The sequence below is a fragment of the Planococcus citri genome, chromosome 2, assembly GCF_950023065.1.
Source record: "Planococcus citri chromosome 2, ihPlaCitr1.1, whole genome shotgun sequence".
Lineage (NCBI taxonomy): Eukaryota > Metazoa > Arthropoda > Insecta > Hemiptera > Pseudococcidae > Planococcus > Planococcus citri.
In genome coordinates, this window is record NC_088678.1 from 50,273,298 (window position 1) to 50,297,702 (window position 24,405).

General features: G+C 33.4%; 1 protein-coding gene and 1 long non-coding RNA gene across 3 annotated transcripts in view; one reads left to right on the top strand and one right to left on the bottom strand.

Annotated features, from left to right (window-relative positions):
- Positions 1–24,405, bottom strand: part of LOC135836308 (uncharacterized) — a 109,995-nt gene that overhangs the window by 30,038 nt on the left and 55,552 nt on the right. The window lies entirely within an intron of this gene.
- The window catches only part of Ten-a (tenascin accessory), a 128,994-nt gene that overhangs the window by 16,032 nt on the left and 88,557 nt on the right, over positions 1–24,405 (top strand). For both annotated transcript variants that reach the window (XM_065351047.1, XM_065351048.1), the window contains exon 2: positions 573–632. The gene's annotated coding sequence lies outside the window, so the exon portion shown is untranslated. The remainder of the gene's footprint in view (positions 1–572; positions 633–24,405) is intronic.

The following is a 24,405-nucleotide window of genomic DNA, read 5'->3' on the forward strand; positions in this document are numbered from 1 at the left end:
ATATCGCATGACATCTCTTCAATGTGACTACACAAGACAGAACAAAATGGCAGATTTTTAGTCGCGTTTAAAAACGTAAATAGGTAGCTGGCAAGGTACCTACCTGCAACGTTCTGTGTTAATGTTCAAAGCCGCGTAATTTAAGGTTAATAATTAAAAACTCGCCTTTTCAAAATTCCTCCTTCGAACGAAATGAAATTTTTCTTCGAATTTATCGCGCGCCAGTCTTTTTATCCAAGTACAAGTTTTTCTTCGCGTTGAGTTTTCGTTTTATTTAATAAACTTCTAGCACGTAGTAAATTTCGCCCGTTAATGAAAAAATCGAATTAGAGATATCCTTAGGCTGTGCGGATTGCAAATGTGAACTCCGGCGAGTGATTTAGTATATCTTGAGGTTTTTTTTGTTTCCTTGTTTATAGATGCGATGTATCTTTGTGGTACATATTCGTGTCTATATTACTTTTTCTTGATGGATTAGGTACCTACCGAAGTATCAAAACATACATGTTTTCTCAACATATTCCAGAAATACATAATCAACTCAAAACCATATTTTTTGTTTGTTTTTATAGATGATTCAATCGAGTTGAAAGACCGGAACCAATGGTGAAATGGCTACCAGATAACTTCAGGTAATTAGCACACACACCCACATCTAACTATAATATCTCTACGTATTAATTTGCCTAAAAAGCAAAAACGAGACAAACATGTTCTATATCCAGCTACAATCTACATCAGATATTCATCTATTCTCGCAAATTTCGCGACACACGAAATGTTCATGGCAGAAGTTCATAAATTAATTCATTTTAAACGCAAGAGAATCTCCATTACACCCGACAGAACTGCAACGAAATTAATTCTCTCGTGCTGAAAATCATCCAGCTCGGTTGTAGTTCATCGTAATTTCAACAATGAAATTTCGCGTTTGAATTTTCATAGGTAAAATAACCTTACACAGCAAGTACCTAACTGTATACGAGCACGAGCGTTAATGAACCTAGTTATGGAGCAAGAAAATTTCACATTTCGTTTTCTTGAATCTTGATTACAGTCTTACAGCAGTTATGTATTCAAATGTGTACGCAATATTGAATGTAAATTTATTTTCAATAGCAAATAGGTAACTGCAGCTGCCAGATGATTCAACAAAATTCCTTTTCATAGGCAAGTTTTTAAACGATTCATTTTGGAATTGAATATAACTTTGGAAGGTGAATTGTGAAGTGTACAGGGTGCCCAGAAATATCGATTACCCCTAACAAAATTTTCTGCTAAAATACTTTGGTTGGTCTCAGTGAATGATAATAATGATAGCACATGATTGGTTGTTGGACTGGAGAGATAACATTCCACCAATCATAATGAAGAGTGATATTCCAAAACTCGCTTTGTCCATTTTCACAACTTTTCAGGGAGAGAGGAAAAACAGTTTCCCTTTAAACGGGTAAATTGACTTTTTAGGCGAGTTTAGCACTTTATTTGGGTGGATTTATGATGTAGGAGTGTAGGTATACATTTCATCCACTAAATACTGCTGAAAAAAATTTCAAGAAAAATGGACAAAACGCGTTTTGGAACATTATTTTTTTTTTAATTTTTAGTGAATTGGCTATTTAGGTGAGTTTAACACCTCATTTTGGTAAGTTGATAATGTAGGAATGTGAGTTAATACTTCATCTACCAGGTACCACTGAAAACCCAACTTTGATAAAAATGGACAAAGCGAGTTTTGGAATATCACTCTTCATATGCATCTATTTCACGTTGCCATCCTATATTTTCAATGAAAAACTTATTTCTTAGGGGTACTCGATATTTCTGGGCACCCTGTATTTGTTCCAATCAAGGTACACCTACTCCGATTTTGCTGAAAAAATGTTTGCAGGTTCGTATCATTAGAGAAGAATCAAAATCGTCATGATTTACCCTCCCCCCGCACACGTCTTGGGGCAGGCGAGGGGGGATTTGTTTTCTTAAGCAGTTGAATTCATTCTGGGCTATTTGAGTTGCTATTTAATCATCAGATTGAAGAAGCTCAGTTGTAACCAAAACACTAACAAAGAAAGTATCCTAACCAGCACAACAAATTTTGAACTGGACAAAATAGAATCAAAAGAGGATCCCAAATTGTGATTGAAGCATCTGATGATGTTATTATTTTCAACTAATTTTAATGCGTTTTTTCGTGTTTTTATACAATTTTTAAAGTTTTTTAACACTTTTTCGTCATGTTTTTACTTAATTTTTCTGAAATTTCATAGGTTTTTTCTGATAGACATTATTTTTAATACTTTTTTAACATTTTGTGAAGTTTTAACTTGTTTTTAACACTTTTTCTCCCAATTTTTGCAAAATTTTAGTAGTAAAAAATTGGCCATTGCAAGTAAATGTATGCCAAAAAAAAAAAACGCACTCTCTAGCGGTAGAATGTGTTTGTAAACTACATATCTTCAAATAAACAATGTGAACATTTTTGACAAGAAATTGCCCTATTTACAGCGTTTTTTCAAAAACTGGAAAAACCAAAAATCCGCTGCAGGCTCCAGAACGTTCTGAAACCATTACCAATCGACTCGGTATGTCAAAAATAGGGTACAAACCGAATTTCAGCTTTCTAGGTCAATTTGCAAACAGCTTGATTTTTTCTAATACATTTGGCCCAAATTTGGATTTTCATAAATTCGCCAAAAATGTAAAAATGAATTTTAAGCATTTAAAATTTTGGCTGGAGGTATATATTTTGGGGTCCTCTATCGATTCTCTTTTGTCCAGTTCAAAAATTTTTGTAACGGTTGGGAAACTTCCCTCGTAAGTGATTAAAATTTTTTCTGTTTTGTTGTTTGGGTTGCTATCTCATCAGATTGAAGGGACTCACTTGCAACAAAAACACTCTGTATAGAATTGAAATTTACTCGTGTGTTGTTTGGGTTGCTTTATCTCCAGGTTGAAAGGGTTGAACTTTAACCAATACACGCTGCAAGCGAAGTAATCAAACTTTATACCCAAGTAGAGTATTTTTAGTCCAACAAACATTTTGTAGGTATCTAAAACATTGGTACCCAGGTATCTTTAATCTTCAAAGTCACATAATCTCATTATAATCAAACATCGTCTCCATATAAAACATATCAACATAATTTAGTCGTCGTTGTTCATTAATTTATCACTAACATCGGTAGCCTATATTTTCATGTCCACGATTTTGTAATATAAAACAATGATACCAAAATGTTAATTACCCTGACAATTCGTATTTTATGCTTTGCGAATATACGACAACGTATAGCTACATAGATACACCGGTAGGTACGTATATAGGGACATTAGGTAGATACATACGCTGACAATGGACAGGGACACGGGCATTTAATGCGGTTTTGTAACGAATCGTTACACCCTTTGGTGGAATTTCATATACACACATTCGCCATTCGCGAATCAGGACGGCGGCGTACGTTAGAGAATAAAATTACTACCGGTACCAACTTCTGATAGACCTGATACGTACGCTAGATTAAAAGGCCATCCGATGAAAAACAAATATTTCATGGCGGTAAAGGTCGAATGAACAGTTTCAAATGAAACGCTTTGTTTTGTTTGCTCATTTTGAACAGAATGTTTTCCGTTTTCTTTGTCAATTGATTATATCGCGTATATATGAATGATAAAACGCAACTCGTCGGTGATGTTTTAAAACATGAAATTCTACATCCGTCGTACCACTGTTTCAAATGATACATTGGCGGTATCTTTTTATACTACCGTTAGTGTATTTGACTGGAATTGTTTTAATGAATGAGACCGCGACGATAGAAGAATATATACATACGTGGATATATAGTTTAACGATGATGTTGCTTTAGAAAAAAAAAATTAATTACTTTTACGCTATAGCGAACGAACCGAGCTAATATCGAATTAAACTTTTCGTTCGTTTGAATTTTTTAAATCGGATCTACGTCTTGAAATTCTTCTCTCATAGAGTTAGTAGGTACCTATCGTGCATTGCAATTTTCAACTTTCAACTCGGAGTATATTATTGTGCGGTGCTTTAATTACACTTTTGCTGTACACCTGTGTTGGCGAAATTAGCTATGCAATGCGAAGTAAATTTTAGAAAATTTTCCGACAAATTTACGTTAATTACAAAAGTTAAGCTAACTGTTTTTAACGGACTATCAAAGTAAACTTGCAAACATCTCTAGGGAATGCTTTAGTTATAGGTACTCTTACCGTAGTGAAATATTTTTATATCGTTCAACCTATACGAGTTGCGAGTCGGTAATTTTTTATTTTCAAAGTATTCTTATATGCTTGATTCCATTGTTTTAAAACAGCTTGGAAGTTTTCATTTTAGAGAACTTTTGAATAGAAATGAACTATTGATTAATTTACAATTACCTATACTTGAGAATTGATTTACCCAGTGTTGATTTCAAAGGTTCGTTTGAATCAATTTCGAATGGAATTTTACATAGGATCAAGTATTACTGCCTTATTTTAGTTCACCCGTGCTGTGGTTTGAAATTTAATTAATTTTCAAAGGGGTGTATTAGGTGTGAACATTATTGTAGGATTACCCAACTGTTGACAATGAAACCATCACAATTTCTATTATCGAGCTGTAGGTAGGTACCTATTTTGTTGCGAATTTACATAGATTGTCAAAATAAGCAGAAATCGTCAAACACAGTATTAAATTGGTGTTTTATCGAACGATCATGGTATGTTCTGATTTCAGATAAGTAGTTGATCAATATGTTTTTCTGATCATATGTCACATTTTTTGTCTGGATGATTTTTGTACCACCATAAAGGCAACCTTCTGAAATGGCACTTTCCGATTCCAAAGAAACCAGCTAAATCAGAATAGGGCGTCTCAAAACTTTCTTAACCATTATTTCAATCATCGAAGTTCATTTGTGGACTTTTGGCGAATTTTTGAAAATTTTAAAAATCCAAAAAACGCTGTTGAACGAACAATTTTTCATTTTTTCCATGAAATAAGAATTTTTTGAGCAAAGCAATGTGAACTAATGTGAATAATTACATAAATTCAACTCCCACACATCAACAACAAGGTACTAGTTTTGGGTCATTTTGGAACCACCTGTGATTATTCAGTTCTTTCCAGAAACTTCAAATCACTCTGAAAAGATCAAAAAGGAAGGTTAGTGGGCACTCTCTCGATCGTTTTAGGCAGTTACCGTGAAATTCCAGAAGTTCTAGTTCAATAATAAAGTTTTGACAAATTTCATTCCAGAAAAAATTTAAAAGCCAAGATGATTTGAAAATTCTGGAGAAATTTTAAAAATCACTGGAGCTTCCAATAAGGTCAAAATTGCGATTGTTTTTGAGTCAAGTCATCATGTAGACACACCAGATGATATCTTTCCGAAAAATCTGCTCGTTATATTCCTACCTTTTTTGAATTTTTTTCCCACTTGTTCTGGAGTTTACAATGGCCAAAAATTCACTTTTGAACTAGCACTCTTGAAATTTTTCAATAGCCGCCTAAAATGATCAAACGAGCATTCAATACGCACCGACCAAAGTTATAGGTCCTTAAGTTCATATTTGGCCTTTTTAGAGTGATTTGAAGTTTTTGGAGAAAATTGAAAAATTGCTGGAGGCTCCAGAGTGGTTCAAAATCAGTACTTGTTGAATGCGTGGGAGATTAAATTGAAGGAATTATTCACATCGGTTCGCATTGCTAAAAAAAATTTCATTTCATGAAAAAATTGAAAAATCATCCTTCAAACAGCTTTTTTGAACCTTTTAAATTTTCAAAAATTCGCCAAAATTCCAAAAATTAACTTTACGACCAGAAATTTTGATTACAAGGGTTTTAGGACATGCTTTTTCGATCTAGCTTGGTTTCGTTCAAATCGGACGATGCCAGTTCAAAATCTCTTTTGCAAAGTACAGGTAAGTATTGCGTTTCAGAACTTCTTTCAAGATTTTTATACATCACGTTTATTTCAATCACGTTTTCTAATGCAGCGTCTTATTACGTTTAAAAAACGGGTTTAAAATTTTAAAAAGGTCGAAAAAAGAAAACCTAGAAAGTGCAAAACATGTACAACATCCTCAGCACTTTTCTCTTATACGATGTACATCCAAACAACTCCACAGTTGTATCATGAAAGCTGTAGGGTTGTTTAAATTTTAGACACGGCGAAGAAGCAAAACAACCTTTAGTATCAGATTATTCACCCTTTGAAAAATTTGGATATGCAAATTGCCACACATCTGCGCAAAATGAGGTGCTGCGAAAGAGAGTACCTACGTTTAAATTAATGCGGACATTTCACCAACACTGAATATTTATAGTGCTAAAAGTTGAATGATCGTCGACGCTTTCAGGTGAAATAGAAACTCATAAATTTTTATTTATTGTGCGTTTCTTGAATTTATATATCGAAGGACGTTTTCAAATGTAAACATACACGGACAGTTTTATTAATAATGTAAGTTGTCATCTCGAAGTAGGTACTAGGTACGTTTCTTTTCCCTGATGGTTAGGAATTTTTGGCGGAATTTTGATGATCGAAGTGATACTTGGAGACTTGCGAATGAAACATTTTTTTTAGTTAAAAGATCACTGAGCATCTATGGTAATCAACCTTGCAAAAAAAAATCATAATGTTTCATGTGAGAAGAAACACTTTGTCCTCTTTAGCCTAATCCTAATCAAAAATCATGAAGATGCCTACCTATAAAAAAAATCCATCCGGATGTTTCAAAAGCTCAAAAGCTAAATAACTAGGCCCATGTTGGAAATGATATCGATGTTTAACCATCTCAGTGACTCGTTATAGTATAAGCTCAACGAAGAAAACTTTTTGTTGTAGCCTATTGCAAAGGATCATCATTTCGAGATATTTTTTTCCTCACTGCGAATTAAAAACGAAACCTTAATTATATTTTTCATTTCTAAAACGGTTTTTGTAGACGGAATTTTGCTCGAAAGCTGAGCGAAAAGAGTTGCCCTGTATTCTAGAGTAGAAATATGTTGTGTCAGTTACGAGGATTATGTTACCGCTTACAAGTGCGGAAATTGTTGAGCTTTAGCGCACCGAGTTTATGAAGGAATTAACGAGTGTATGTTTCTCAAATCATTTTGAAAAGGGTCTTTTCTACAGCTTGCTATATGTATACTAGTTGATGTAAATACCTTGCAGTTTACAATTCCTTCTTTACCCTTTATACCAGCGTTATAATGATTAGCGTGGTATGATTATTAACTCGTAGATTGGTTGCGAAAAAACACGTGAACCTATGTATAAAAATAATAGTTACCCGTTATACAAACCGTGGGGGTTTGGTGAAAATCATTCGTTTTGAAAACAGCTGGGTAAATAATTCGTGCTTTTCTATTTATTTATTTAGAAGGCGATTGCTGGTTATATAGAATTGCATGCATTTGAACGTCATCGCATTTACTCGTAGATTATTAATAATAAATATAAATACTTTATCGCGTATTCACGTTCGAATGCGATGTGTTCGTAATTGAATAAATGCGCCAAAGCATTGTGTTTGCTATGGTAGTTTATGTCAAGTTGTTTTAAAAGTATATTCTGTTGAAAGGAAGCGAGTAATTATTTATTAAACGTTTCCTTTTTAAGCGTAAACTAATTTCACGCGAAAAGGAAAGCTAAGTAATACTTTTGTCACTCAGTTCAAGTATATCAGTTTCCTATTCCAGAGAAACTTTTAAAGCTGCAGGTACCTACTATACCTAATCTAGTACACTCTGTCGACACGTACTACGTACGTATTTCACTTCGTTCGTATAGTGTTTTTTCCTCCTCGAGCAGCGAGAGAAGAAAAATAATAACGTTTTGAATACTTATCCCGGTTCCGCAGTTGAACAGTTTTAGAAGCTGATGGTTTATTTTAACGTCGAAAGTATAAAATTCATTAAATTAACTTTTGACTCGATATCAAACGTTTTTGTCCATTGTCAGTATTGAATTTCGCAGTAATACGTTTCAAACATTTTGCAGCTTACAAAAGACCGTTACAACTTTCAGCGTGTATCTCGGATTTCATTTTATACCCTTTCAAAACTACATTCATAAAGGAATGAAACTTTTTTATAAATAAATGCCAACTGCAGATATACCTATCTCTTTCTTTTCGTTTTCGCTCTGTATTTATTATTTAAACATTCTAAATAAACCCCTCGGAGAATGATAAGTTGGCATTTCAATAATGGCATATTTTTGGACAGTTGTGGTTTTTTATTTCGTGTTCGTTTAAATTTTGGCTAAGGTTTGTAAACTTTAATTCTGACAGCTTTGATCAAAGTGTTTTACGAAAATGTGACGTGTATTTTTCATCGTGTTTTTCTCTTTTTGCGACGTATCTACCAGTGACTTTGTGTGTAGCTATGAATATTACAAGATTTGCAAAGAAATTTTCTACTGTATTAACTAATAATAGGCTTGTAGATCATTCATGGTATCTAACGGATTTCTTTTTGAAAAAAATCACTACTTTTTTTCAACCAAATTTTCAAAAAGCTATCCACTCGACCCCCCCCCCCTCCACACACACAAATTAACAAAGTCAAATTCATTCACAGGAAAATGTTTAAAAACATCGAAATTGGTAGAAAATTTGTATACAAAGTACTCGTATTTTCTAATTTCAATCAAAATTATTTTAAACTAGACAGCTGCAAAGTGTGCGTAGCTAGCTGCCTTTTCTACAGCTATAACCGTTATTACATCTAGGTAGTGCATAAGTGAATCAACCATGTCACAGTAATGAGAATTTTTGAAACTCTCACTGCTTCAAAATAATAATTGTTTTTCAGTGTTTTCATATTTTCCAAATTACAATAGGTATTTCAGAATAATTTATAAGCTTGTATTGCTTCTAAATTAAGAAATTTCTAGTTGTTTTTCATAGTTTGCATTGTTTTAAAATTTACAAAATTTCAAATCAATTTCCCGAATTCCCCATCGCTACAATTTCATAAAGTTTTCAATAAATTTTCAGAATTTTGCATTGCTGCTGAGTTAGGAAATTTGCTATCAATTTTTAGAATTCACATTGCCTCTAAATAGTCAAATTTTGAATAATTTTTCAGAATTCTTATTGTCTTTAAATTAAAAAATTTCAAATTCAATTTTCAAGTTCATATTGTCCACAAATTGTAAAACGTTTACTCAATTTTTGGAATTTACATTGCCTCCAATTTTTCAGAATTCTCATCTTCTTCATAAATATTACAATACTTATTTCATATAATTTTCAAGTTCACATTATCTGCAACTTACAGAACTTTTAATCAATTTTTGGAATTCTCAGCGTCTCTAAATACAAATTTTCATTTTATTTTTTTTTAGAATTTCCATTGTCTTCAAATTTATAAATTTTCAAACCAACTTTCAGAACTTGCTTTTTATTCTAAATTAAGAATTAAATCTTATAAAATATGTTAAGAATTTGAATTGCCTCTAAATTACACGAAAAAAAATATGGGTAATTTTTACAAAAAAATTTAACTAAATACTGGTATTTAGCACAATTAAGTACCAGATCCCATTCAATAATTTTTACTGTAATCGTATAGTAAAAATTATCATTTTAATAAATTTAGCTATAGGTACCAATAGTAAAAATCATTTTGTTTTAATAATTTTTACTAAATCATGATAATAAAAATTACATGTTTCAATTGTACAAAAATTAGTTTAATTACTCATTTTGAAGTAATTTTTAAATTATAAGTAAAAAGTTAAAAATTATTCATGTCAAGGTAATCCTTACTATACTTATGGCTATAGGTAGACAAAAAATTAATGAAATGAATTTTTAGTTAGCAAATGATATCATAATTCATAACTCAATTTCAGCATTATTTTTGCCCCATTATCATGTACTACATAGGTAACTCCAAAGCATTTACCTATCCAATTTTCCTACGAAAAATCTGTCACCTACCTACTTACCTCATGGGGATTCGAACCTGGGTCCCTAAATTTCCTATTCCTACCTACATGCCCTAACCACTCAGCCACAAATTCACTACGAGGGTTAGGGCATTAAAATAATATATTTGTTTGGTAAACGCCCCACCAAACCACTCCCACTTGGAATTTACAGCTAACAGACGGGGGTGTAACAGGGTACAATGAAACACAGCTGGTGATGGAATAGACTGGGGGTATAGCAGGGTACAATGAGCGGCAGGTGTTCTACAAGTCCCCTTTTCCCTTTTTTAGGATTTAATGCATTAAAATAATGATCTAAAATTGCAATTACTCAGCAATTACCCATCCGAATTGAATGAAAATAAATCTATTCCCTCCGCCTTAATGATTCTCAAATGGTGTCCAATAGGTACGAAAAACGGTTGGATAGCTTAAGAGAACATTCATTGTAATTGAAATTTCAATTTCTCAAAGCGAAACCAATAGTGTGCTACGCACACTAAAAATAAAACAAGGTGTCTGACAAACTTTCAAAATAAAAAAGCTGGACTTTTAGCAGGACATTTTTTGAATACTTGAGATTTTATAAGAAAAGGGAGCCGGGGGAGAGGCAAAACACTCTTAAGGTTCTTGTTAATGTATAATGAAATTGGGCTATTAAACAACTTTTTTCAACAAGACAAATTTTTAAAAAATATACAAAAATTTGATGAAAAATTTGAACGACATTTTTTGGGGAGGGGGGGGGAATACCAATTTTTTGAAATGAAGCGGCGAGTTTTAAAGTACGAGATAAAATGGCAATTTTGTTATTTGAAAGGTACAATTTTGCCTAATTCATACAACAACGTAAAAAAAATTTGATTTTTCTTTCAAGTATGGAATTTTTTAATTGCGAATAAGAGAAACAAACTGGCCCTGGCAAAGCGAGGGCAAAAGCTCTCGAAAATCAGTATTTGAAGTATTTCGAGAGGTATAAAAACGATGATTTTTTTTGTGTGATGAGTTATTATAAGAAGTTTATTACTTTGCTTCAAAATTTTGAAATTCAAATGATTTTTTTTTTGAAAAATTCAAAATTGAAAAAAAAGCAACGAGCGCAAAAGCTTTCAAAAATTCATGTTTTGAGAAGGAAAAAAAATTTCTTCATGCAGAGAAGAGTTCATTTTTCTGATTCAAACTTTGAACATTTCTTGAATTTGAACAATAGATTTCAATAATGTATAATTCAAGCTCTAAAAAATTCGACAAATGAGCTCTTTTCTATGAAATGAAGATCGAGAAAAAGTATTCGTAGGTAGGTATGTAATTCAAATTTTCCAATCAAGCAATTATATTGAAATTAGATTTTCAAAATCACAAAATATTCAACTCGTAAATTTTTTTAATAGAAGTCAATTTAAATTGATGGTTCAGAATTCCCCCCGAAAATTGATAATTATATTATGTAGCCTACATGAAGAAGTTTTTTTTTAATGTGCGAAATGCTTTAAAAAACAGCCAAAAAATCATTAAATTATTCAAAAACATGAAATTATTATAGCAAACTTACACGTTCAAAAATATTTTTCGCATTTCAATTACATTTAATAAATGACAGGAACAAAAAAAAATTTGGAACATTTCAATACATATTTTTTCAAAATTTTAAGGCAATTTTTGAAGAATCCACCTTAAATTTTATGACACTTGTGCCGATTGGGTGGCTATTTGACTACATGGAAGACAAAGGACTGGCAGCCACATAGGAACACCCTGTGTATGTATCATTTAACCTGTTTTTAGAACAAAATCCGAAGCATATGATTACATTTGAACGGTGGAAATTCACTTATTCCTTTATTTTCTGCACCGACAGTGAAATATTTGAGTGAAAAAAAAAATCAAGAATTTCATAACACAAATATACAGAGAAACTCGCTTCGAGCATATTCTCTTATCAAAATACCAGTAACAAAATAGTATAAAAGCAAAACATTCGTCTTATTTTGAAAACATTTATAAGCATAAATTTATTTACATAACATATTGTAAGTAAACCTCTAGGTATATAGGAACAGTAACTCAGTTTTACTATACATCTACAGTTGCGCGTTTGCGTATAGTATACTTGCATGAAGAAATATATTAAATAATTTCATAAAAACTCACGAGAGAAAGGAAACATTTCAACATTTACTGTTTCCTCGAAGAAAAGTAAAAAGATATATGCAAAATGTATCGCTTTGGAAAATGTTTAAGATTTCAACACAAGCGGCCAAAAAGTTGCGTTGGCAATTTATGAATGCTGATAAAAAAGAAAAGTTGAAATTGATATCGTATAGTTAGCCCGATAAAAAGACAACTTTGTTGTACCCGGAGAAGTAATTTTAACAATGCTCGAAAAATTCTACTAAAATAAGATAAAAACGAGATAAAAATGTCCAAGAGGAAAAAAAAATACACTTATACCGTAAGTATAAAAGAACAACCATGAATTTTTTCCGCAAACACGAAAGCAGTTTTTTAAAAAAAAATCAGTTTCGATAATATGAGGAAGCGTGGAAAAAAACCTTCGTTTGGGCGAAAAGCAAAAAGGAAAACACTTGTCGGAAAATTAAACAGTCAAGTGCTCTTTATAAGAACAAAAGTTTTTTTTTTCTTTTTTGACTCCCGAACGTTTATTTTTCGTACATTTTTCGGCTCTGTCTCCAACGCTTTAGAGGAACTTTTTATACAACATAAGATCAATCTCGGCGATTATTATTATTTTTTTTTGAATGTAATTAAAACTTAACGGTTCGGTACTAATAAGTAGAATAAATATTAAAAAATATGGGCGTTGTTTTATAGAAAGGCTCTCTCGACACGGCGTGACGCAAAGTTCAAAGTATAATAACACGGCAATCCTTTCGCCTGGCTGTTTAGGTATACGAGTATAAAACGCCTTCGGTAGGCGTAGTAGAAGGTACTTTATTCGAAGGCAAATTCATTCATAAGAGACGATTTTCAAGAGGTAAACATTTACCGTGTTTATGCAAACAAAACACCGTATAATATTTGACGAGTGTTTTAATGGCAGGACATTAGTCAGAAAATTTTGAAATTTTAATCCGCTAAAAAGGTTATTCAGATGCTGCTGGTATTGTCTCATCTCTCTCCGAACGCTGCCAACAGCAGCAGCAGTAGGTATAGCTTAGCTTCGATGTAAGATTTTCATCGCGATATAGGTTGAAAATTCGGCTTAACACGCCGCACCGGCATCCGCAGCTGCAGCGTATGCAAAAGATTTACACGCGGTACGCTTGTAAGAGTCGACAGTTTAATTACTAGAGAAAGCGAAAACGTAAACGCGTTATGGGATAGTGTGTACGCGATGCGGGTTAACTAATCTTAAACTTCGTAGGGGTAGCTGAGTCGAATGCTTGGTTCATTATCTGAAATCCTATTCATTTGACGCGAATGCTTTATACTCTTATTTCGTACAGATATTTGTCTTTAATTTGACCTTATTGTTTGGTAGACGTATTATTGTGCTGCATGATCTTAAACATACAACAGATGAGATGATATAAAAGGGTATAGAGTATAAAGAGCTATAGATAGCTACCAACGACAAGACAATTTATAAAGAGTCAATCTATGTAGTATACGATTATATTATAAGAGGGGATTCTGCAAAATATTGTCTTATAATATGGTTCAAAGACACGACGACGAGTAATACACGATCCCACTTCTCTATAATAATTTAGCAGCCTTCATCTGTAATATTTCAAGTAGTATACATACCAGCTAATTCAAAGAAGGGAAAAAGATCATACTATAATGTGTTGTGAGATCTCACGTCATAAATGATTTCAAAATTTCCACACACACACGCAAACGTTTGTCTTTGTACATAAATATTAACCATAAATCCAGCATCCTACTTAAGATAAAGCGAACCAGGGTATGAATTTAAATGATAACATATTTGTTCGAGTACAAAGATGTGAAGTTGCCTGATAACAAACTATGACTACGAAATGTATCTTACGTATCACACGTTACAACTTATTATATGCAGTATGTTGTACCAGTATTGTGTATGTGTATACTGTGTAGACCTACTCGTACTGTACCATACTAAGTTCAACTTTAACGTTAAAAGTAAAATTCAACGCGTGCAATGTACTACATCACTTTCAACACATCTCCACATCCAGGGCCGTATTTACGTATAGGCAGTATAGGCAGCTGCCTAGGGCGGCAAATTTTAGGGGGCGGCAGATTTTTGCTTTAAAAAAATAAATAAATTGTATGTATTTGGCAAAAAGTACCTACGGAAATGTACAGATTTTTCGATTTTTACCCTATAAAACATGCAAAAATAGACGTTTTTTCATTTCTTACACCCATTTTTTCAAAAAAAAAATGTTCGCTCTGGCTTCGCTCGAGCAGTAATTTTACCTTCCCGTCGTGCAAAACGCTCCACGAAATACGCGCCACGTGGTAGTAGAATGGATGAGATTCGTGGAGCTGAAAATGGTAGTGAAGTGGAAAATTTTAGCCAATCAGAAAGCAGACCAAACCGAGGCCAAACTGGTTTGATCTGCTCTCGGAATGTTGTGTTAGCAGTGTGTTGGCGTTGAAATGCACACTGGTTGGCGGTAATGTGGCGTTTCAATGGGATCATATTGATCATACTTTGGCGTTTTCATGGCGCGTTATTGGAGGTGAATTGGCGATGAAATGGCGCAAAAATGGCATCGAAGTGGCGCCAAAATGGAACTCATGGCGCGTTATTGGCAGTGAATTGGCGTGTTGTTAGCGATGAAATGGCGCAAAAATGGCACAGAAGTGTCGCGAAAATGGGAATTATTTGAAACCTACAAAAATGAATTCTTATTATTTTTTTTTTTTGGAAATCGGAATATGAATTTATTTTCTTTCATTGAATGAACCCTTTTTTTCGTATACTCAGTTTACTGGAATTAATTAATTATTTTCTCATATGTATACTTTTCCACACATTCTCCACATTTCTTGCACGTTCTCCATCTCCTCCCTGCACCTGTGCAACTCATTACATACATTACGACAAACAACACTACACCCTAGGTTCACCACATTTACGTACTGCTGTGAAGAAGTCACACTACACGTCCTCCGTACATAGTAGCCTTCGGATGCTGGGTAGTTTCGAGCGTTCACCCATCCAAGCTCCGACCCAACCTGATGCTGCTTAACTTGATCGATGCGCGTGGAAGTAGAACCTGTAACATGGTATTGGAGATATACTGATACCATAGCGGGTTTTGAATTTTATTAGTTGTTCTGACTGTTTTTCATGATTAGGTACTGAAATTCAATATTTTAATTTTGGATTGCAGTTATTTATTGAAATACCTGAATACTGTACTCGTATTTAAATAGCAGATCAAAAATAATTTAAGACGATTATTTGGGACAAAATTAATTTTTTTTGTTAGGTAGGTACTGGTTGGTATTCTTTTTTTTGGATTAAAAAAAAAAATTATGGTGATTCAAACATTTTTAACAGGAGAAATATTTTTTTGTTAGGTAGGTACCTAGACCTAGGTATTCTTCTTTTAAAATTAGTTTTATTTTTTTTTTTATTAGAAAGCTGGAACTTTTTTTAATATAATCGTAGTGACTCGGACATTTTCAAAAGGAAAAATTAAATTTTTTGTTAGGTACCTAGGTATGCTTTTTTTAAAATTAGTTTTAGTTTTTTTTTTAATTAGAAAGCTGGAACTTTTTTTAAAAAAAATCATAGTGACTGAACAAAAAACAATCAGTAACCTTAATTTCTTTCAAAAAAATGAAAACCTTCTGAACTTTTAAAACATTTTCTACAGGAATTTTTGTTTTCATTCTCTAAATATGCGCATGTATATTTTTTTCAATTTTAATGTTGAAGGGTTGTATTTTACGAATAGGTATCTGCCTTTTTACTTGAAAAAAAAACATTCTTCGACATTTTTAAAAACCAATAATCATCTTCTGCTTTGAATTGTAGACCTAAATAAATTTTTTGCATGCTTAAGGAAAATCAGGCTGTAAGTTTTGAACAATTTTGTTCACTTTCTGTGAATCAGAAAATGTCTAAAATAACCTCTTACACTCCTACAGTGACTGATATGTTTAAGAATATAGAATTAGGACATTGAATACATACAGTAAACCCCAAATTTGCAGCTGCTAAAATTTTGAAAAACTGACCAATTTTCGATTTTTACATGGCAATTTTGATTTGAAAATCAAAAAATTGCCCTTGACAGTTAAAAATTTCATCGTTGACTATTTGAGCCGTATATATTGAAATGACCAAATACTTTGGGGGTAGGGGTGTAGATATGCGACCCGCGCCGGCTAAATTTGCCAAGTTCTTCAAAATTGATAAGCAAAAATCGAAAAATTGTTCTGAAAAATCGAAATTTCAACTTCAGCAGCTGAAAATTTAGAGTCAGGCAGGTCCGTCAGATCAAGTACCTATGCAAAAGAAGTTCAAAAAAATAAATCTACAGTTATTTCCATAATTTAAAAAATTTTTCCACGTGTCCTGATTATGGCTAACTGCAAGTGCCAATACTGTCCAACGTGAGTGCCAACTCAGTACCACTGCTCCTCATGACGTCATTTCAGTACCCAGAAAAGTGAAACCCTGCCACCTCTAAAAAAAAAACTACCATTATAGTGATAACACTGCAAAATTAATAATTCCACTATTGTGCCACATGGCCATCGCTATCAATAGTGTTATTTCACTGCCACCAATTCATTACAGTGACAAAATCTGCTAGGCTATCAATGCCACCATTGTGCCACATCAATTCCAACACACTGTCACTGCTCCGCCACAACACTGCCATTGATTTGACAGAACTGTGCCAGACCACCAATGCCATAATTGCACCATGTCAGTGCCAACTCACTGCCACTGTTTTTAACAGCACCATTTCACTACCAACATACTGCCAGCACACCTCCGCTACGACACAAGTCATTACAATAACGGAATAGCGCAACACTACTAATACCACAATCACACCATGTCAGTGCCACATCCCTGCCACTGCTTTTATAGCGCCATTTCACAGCAAACATACTGCCAGTACAACGTAATAATAGCGCCAGATTGTTAACGCCACAATCGCGCCATGTCAGTGCCACATCATTGCCATGCCACTGCTTTTATAGCGCCATTTCACCGCCACAACACTGCCATCACAACGTCAGAATAGCGCCAGATTGTTAATCCCACAATCGCGCCATGTCAGTGCCACATCACTGCCACTGCTTTTAATAGCGCCATTTCCTAGCCAATAAACTCCCAGCACACCTTCGCTATAACACTGCCATCACAATGTCACAATTGCGCCAAATTATTACTGCCACAATCGTGCCATGTCAGTGCCACATCACTGCCACTGATTTTAATAGCTCCATTTCCTCGCCAATATCCTTCCAGCACACCTTCACCAAAAGACTTCCAGTTCTGTGCCATGATTTCGCCACAGGAAAAAATTCCATTTCAGTACCAATCCTGCACCAGAAATGCGCCATCGAAGTCGTGGCAGTGATTTGGCGTTTACTGTGGCGCTGAAACGACAGTACAAGTTGCAGAGTAAAGAAAGTAGGCGTGCCTTACTGTGCTCTGATTGGTTAAAATGTTGTTGGCGCGGATATGGTAGTTTTCGCGGTTCCACGCGGTACTTCCGTGGAGCGTTTTGCACGACGGGTTCCTTCTTCTAGAATTATCACACGCCACGAAAGGTTCTCAGATAATTACCTCTAATTTCGAGTTTTCATGCCTAAAAATAAAACCAAGAAACCCGTTTTTTTAAAGGTTATTCCAGGGCCTATTCTAAGGCGCATATTTTTCATTTTATTCATTAAAAAACAATTTTGAACAAACACAAAAGTCATAACGATAGACAATGAATATGAGAAGTAACATTTGTCATGATTTGTGTAAGTTCGAGAAATCAAAAAATTACCAAAAACCATGGATTTTTACTTCTTTGAAATCAAAATTTTCAAAAGTTTTCGCCCTCGCTTCGCTCGGGCTAAACATTTTCCCTTTGCATTCTCAGATTACAAGTTAGAGAGTAGAAACATGGCCTTCTCTCATCAAAAAAAGTGCTGTTTCACTTGAAATTTACCAAAAGAAGATCTCTTTTCATTCCTGTCATAACGATTGATGCACCAGAAAGTCCCAATTATTTGCTAAAATACCACAAAAAAGTTATATTTTTCGTCAAAAATTCATTAAAAATATGAAAACATAGGTACGGTACCTACTTATACTTGATTTTGTCCTGAAAAAATGAAGAATTGTGAATTTTTGAGAGCTTTTGCTAGAGCATTCCTACTTTTAAAAATGTTTTAATTTCCTGAAAACAAAAAATTTTGAAGCCATGAAAATTAACTTTCTGCATTAAGATTGATGTCGTTTTGCACTTCGAATTATCAATTTTTCACAGTTTTCGCCCTCGCTTCGCTCAGGCTAGATCATTTTTCTTTTCTTTTCTCTGACCAAAATTAGTTATAAGAGTAGAAAAATTTACTTCTCGCATAAAAAATAGATAGGTACTTAATGTTGTTTTACTTCTGAAGAATCATTAATTTTCAAAAGCTTTTGCCCTCCCTTTGCTCGGGCCCTCATTATTGTTTTTGATCTGTCCCATCGTGAGCTATGTTTGCGCAGCTCCAAATTTTCCTTAGAATAGGCCCTGGGTTATTCTTATAAAAAATATAATAAACAAATGCAATTTGCAATGTTTCAGATATTTAATTACCTAGGTATGTAGATATTGATATTGTACATATACCTACGTAGTACGTATGTATTATATCAGTTAGGTACTTTTTTTATATTTTGATTAAAAATTGAATTATGGGTGGGTGTAAATTTTCACACAAACCAAAAAGATTGGGGGGAGGGAGGGGCGGCAAATTTTGTTCTGCCTAGGGCGGCCTAATGTTAAATCCGGCCCTGTCCACATCTTTCAAGTACTCTTCAAACTGCCAGCAAGTAAGTGGCAAAAGAAGCAGCATGTATACGTTTAATGTACACCTAGCCTACTGAATAACTAAATTCAAAATACCTACAAAATACATACGTAGGTTTACTTTACTATAGGTGCCTAATTGTAATGTGAATTTACGAACCGTAAATGATTGGTTTTTGTCTCATCTTTTATACCTACCTATGTAAATACAGTCTAGACCTATCTCATGGTTCTTGAAAAGTAATCATGTATGCATCGCAGTTGAAGGTTGAAGAGGGGAAAAAATTAAAAAAGAGACAATTCTCTTCTTTACGAAAAAAATCAGTACGAAATAAACGTCAGGTCGTTAGTCGATTAAAATTCGTAAAGTTACAAATTTTTATTAAAAATGGGCATTTTTTCGCTTAAAATTGCATGTCATTTTCCTAAACGAATAAAAAATTTTGCAATCTTGCTTCGCTGGGTCAAATTTTATTTCTTTTGATCAAATCCACTATACTAAAGATGGGTGCCTACGAACATCATAAATAAAATCATCATTTTACACTTCCTTTGGTACATTTTATCGAAAAATATGAAACGGCTGGAAATTTGCATTCAAGTTTGATGATTCGTGAAGAATTGTTCGCCCTTCATTTGCTCGTGCAACATTTTGTGTTTATGTTTTTGATACCTACTGGAGCATCATCTTAAACCTCTATGCTCAAATTCCAGCTGCCCAAATTGATTTTTCGATTTTTAGCAGATTTTTGTAAATATCAAAATTGACCAATTCTGGTAAAATGTTTTTGTTTTTGTTTTTGTTTTTTTTTCTTTTCAAATACCTAGTACATACATAGGTACAAATATTCATTCAGTAAAAATAATTAAAATTAGTACTGAAGCTAATATCAACTCTTTCAAACTGAATTTTACCATTTCCGGTCGATCTGGAGCCTTCAGCTTGATTTCCGATATTTCTAGAATTTCAAATAATTTCCATTCAGAAGCGCAGAAGTTAATTTGAACAGCTAAAAATCGAATTGTGGCTCAGTCTCGACCCATTTACCCGGGTTTATTCACATTTGGGTTAATTTCCAGGCGTCCCCGAATGTGTTTTTTTGACCAGCATATTTTAAGGGGAAAAATCCAAAAATCAGAAATTTTCTGTGGGGGGGGGGGGGGTTTAAAATGTGTACGAATAACTGCATCGCGTTTAAAACCAACCCTCTCAAATCCGAATATTCTGGAACTTCCAGCGCGATTATTGATCTCTTTAGAAATCTTAAATTTTTCCAAAAAGCGTGGAAATTAATAAAGACAGATAAAATTCGAGACACATTTCACGGATTGATCCACATTTGGCCCAATTCCAACATTTTTAATCATTACTAGAGAATTTTGGCAAAAAAGGTGTAAGTACCTTTCATCTGGAAATCGGTTCAAATATGGATAAAGTTTTTAATCAAATCGAGACTGGCCACTGGCCACAACTTGATTTCTACGCATTCTAGAGAAATGTCAAAGTTTTGCATCAATTGAAAATCACGTTGGATGGTTCTAGAATTACTAGAAATGACCAAATTCGGTTTTCAGGGAAGTCAGTATCAGTCTAGGAACTTATTAATACCATTTTTACTGAAAAAGAGTAGTATTTAATTTAAAAAACAAAAAACAAAAGAATCATTAATTTTGAAGAAATTCCATTATCGGATTTTCAAAAATACACCAAAAATCGAAAAATTAATTTGGGCAGCTGACCACAAATATCAATTTTTGAAAAATCAACAACACTAGAAGCCACTAAGGGGTTAAATAGGAAAAAATAAGAGGATATTTGAATGCAGAATCTTCGAAAACCGAACACAATAAGTAGGTACATGACGTGTCACATACGATTTTCAATTATTTCATCATTTTGACTCATGTTTGACCAACTCTTGAAGAAGAAGGTCGAAGGGATCGAATCGGAAAAATACTTTCTCACGCGCTTGAAAATTGGTCATTCAAGTTATCAATTCGGTTTTAAAATTATTTCCGAAATTTTAAACAAAATAGGAGGAAAATCTGAGCAAAATCAGAAAAATTTGGAAAGCTTTAAATTGAACTTTCAAGGTGAAAACTCAACTTTTCATATTATTCTAAAAGTATGAAAGTTGAAATTTATTATTTAAGAATGTAAAAAAATGAAAACCCACTTCTTCCGTCTTTTCAAGTTTCAACAAACTAATTTTTAAAATGGAGTCTTTAATCTTTTTCTCTTCGAGGGAGTGGGCACAAGAGATCGAAATTCGAAAGAACTTTCAAAAGTTAAGCAGCACTTTGATTTTATTTCTAGGTAGGTATTAATTTGAAAATGCTGATTGTCAGTTCTAATATTGGCTTATTCTTTTGAATCGTCCTCTTTGATGACCTCCCTCCCTAAAGTAATCTTAAATGTTGTCAAATTTCTCCAATTTTGAAAAAAAAAATTGAAAACTCCATAAAAATTTGATGTGGGGTCTTTTGTTGAATTCAACCCCCAAACTCAGGTTGCAAAACATTAAACCCTCCAATTATTATATTTTCTTTTCTTTTCTCGATTAAATAACCTACGGTGCATCATATGAATCAACAAAGGATTTTTGCTCTAAACTATATAAATTAAATTTATAAAATTTTTAGCTACAGTATTAAATTTTTTTAAAGCATTCTTAAAATTAAATACCTACCTACGTTCGAGTTTCGTAAAATTCTCAACTTTCTCACCGAGAAAAAAATGAATGAATTTTTAAATCATTATTTCAACCTTTCCAGCTTCTAATTCCACATTGTTTTCATCAAATTATATCCAAGTCGCTGAACCGCACTGCCAAAAATGTAGGTTGCAAATTACATTTAGCATAACTTTTCCAAAAAATAAAAAACCTTTACAAACTTCTACAAACATAAATTTCTAAAATTTCCCGCCGACAAAAAAATTGAAAACCCAAGTCGCGAACAATTCATCCGCCTACACACATACATTAAGTATTAATAAAACACGATTCGAAATTCCAAATTTCATTTTCCAGACAACAATTTTTTTTTTTTTACTTGGAAAAAAAGGTTGATGCTGAAAACGAGCAGTATCTCTGATATGAGGAAATATGCCTTCATCACGTAAGGGATGATTAATAAAAGCATCGCCGTAGTGATGAGTATAAGAAACATCGCCGTAGCGAGGATTAAAATAACAACTCCCAAAGACTGCGCAAGTCTGGTAATGTGAGAACTTCTTCTAATACATTTTGATGACAATTCAATGTCATCAATAGCCGCGCATCGAACGATGCACCTACGACTATAAATTGAGCAACACAGCCACGAGCCGAACTAGTTGCAGTTGTTGTATTTTCGGGCAAGTGCATTCCCAATTAAGCTGCATCTCCTACTCGGTGGTCGCAAGACTACCGAGTAGTTACATCTAACATGATTTGAATTTAATTAGATCTCGTATTCGGCGAACGCGCGAGCCGGTTCTTGGTCTCAAAGTGTATTTATGTAAGTTAGAAGCGGATGAGTTCCCTCTACAAGGACACTCATCTCCTATTTTTTCCGATCTCGCCCACTTCTATAGTGGTTAATATTATTTCGCTTCGTGATTAAAATTATCGATCGTAATTCTTCACGTTCTCTATTGGGTATGTTTCCCATCCTGCCGGCCATCGGAACATACTTCTCGTCTGGAAAAGCACCCTCAGTAAAAACAACCAACCCCTGTCGACCATGTCTAGTATTAGGGACATACCGAAGAGGCAGGAAATATGGACAGTTTGTGAACCTGGTGAGAAAGTCACCTGCATTAATAACACATTTTCTAGGAAATGTGTACAGTTTCAATGGGTAAGCAATTACCACCCTCATTATCTATTAACGAATATTAATTATTACATAATATGCCAACTCGAGTCTAAGGTAGTAAAATCATTTTATACTCGATTAACCGATAGAATATGTATCTTTAATCATGTTTCCGAGCAACAATAAATCATATTATCTTGTATGTATGCTTTTGATTGGTGATTGGAAATTATTTCTGTGAAAAGTGAGTAGTATGACTGAGACCTCTCCGATATATTGAGCTAACCTGGCGAGGCAAATATTCACTACCTTAGGGAATATTTCTAAACTTCAGTACGTAGGTAGAAATTCTGATAAAATCTATCTATCTCAATCATGTTTAATCTCACTATATCATATTGGCGCCTAACTTCCGCGTAATTCTCATGAAAATTGTAAAATTTTCAATCCGACTTACTAAAAAACCCACCCTTAAAAATTCAAATTTTTTAAAATCTTCAAACTTTTCGATTTTTATCAAATTTTGTCAAACTCGAATTCCAAATGGTTCTCCTAAAGAACACAATTCGAGTGAAAAAACCATAATGCCAAAATATTCAATGTCAAAAATTCTAGACTCTTTGACAGAATTTTTTTCTTAAAAAAAAAAAAAAAAACATGATTTTCCAAGGTATGTTGCATGTCAAAATTGACTAATCACTTAGTCTGGCGCCTGACGTGGATGAACCTCTCTAGAAAAAATCATACATGCCACGTATCTTCGAAAACTCATAAAGTAAAAATTTAAATTTACCAAAAAATTAATTTTTGAACTTTCTTGAATCCAAAAAGCTCAAAAAACGAGCATAATTCAAGCTAAAAATTACGTTTTGAATTAATCTAAATTATAACCTTCCAAAATTTTTGATTTTTTTTGATTTTTTTTCCATTTTGATTTTTTTTAAATTCTTATACCCCATCAAAATTGCGTTTTTTACCTCAAAGTCTCGTAGGTAGATATGCAGGCAAAATTATAGCTCATATTTCAGTAAGAAAAGTCTCAGTGAGTACAGCTTACTAACACTATACTAGAATAATGTAGTATATTTATAATGTACATAAAATGAATTTTTTCAAACACTCTTTCGTGTATAAATTGCGAATAGGGGCAGGAAAAAATTCTAAAATACTATTCGATTCATAATTCTTAGAAATACAAGTCCGAGTCAAAATAATTTAATTTTGTTAAAAAATTAAACTTACGTAAAATTTTGGCTTCGTAAAAAATTAATCTCTGACTTACATGATGGGTAGGGGATCGCAGCTATATTGTGCCAATCGAGAAAAAACTCCTCATGAGCAAGGTGTAAAACCTGACTAGTCTCAAGGGAGATAATTATCTCGAAAATCACGGTAGAATTGTGGTACCCTGGTTACTGTGTATTTTCAGAGCAAAATAAAATTTTGATAATACAAAAATTGCTAGTCTCTCACTTACGTGGTGAGTAGGGGATCGCAGCTATACTGTGCCAATTGAGAAAAAACTCCTTAATGAGCAAGGCAAAAGCCTGACTAGCCTCAAAGGAGATAATTATCTCAAGAATCACAGTAGAATTGTGCTACCTTATTCATCATGTACTTTTGGAAAATTCCAAAATATAAAATTCTGA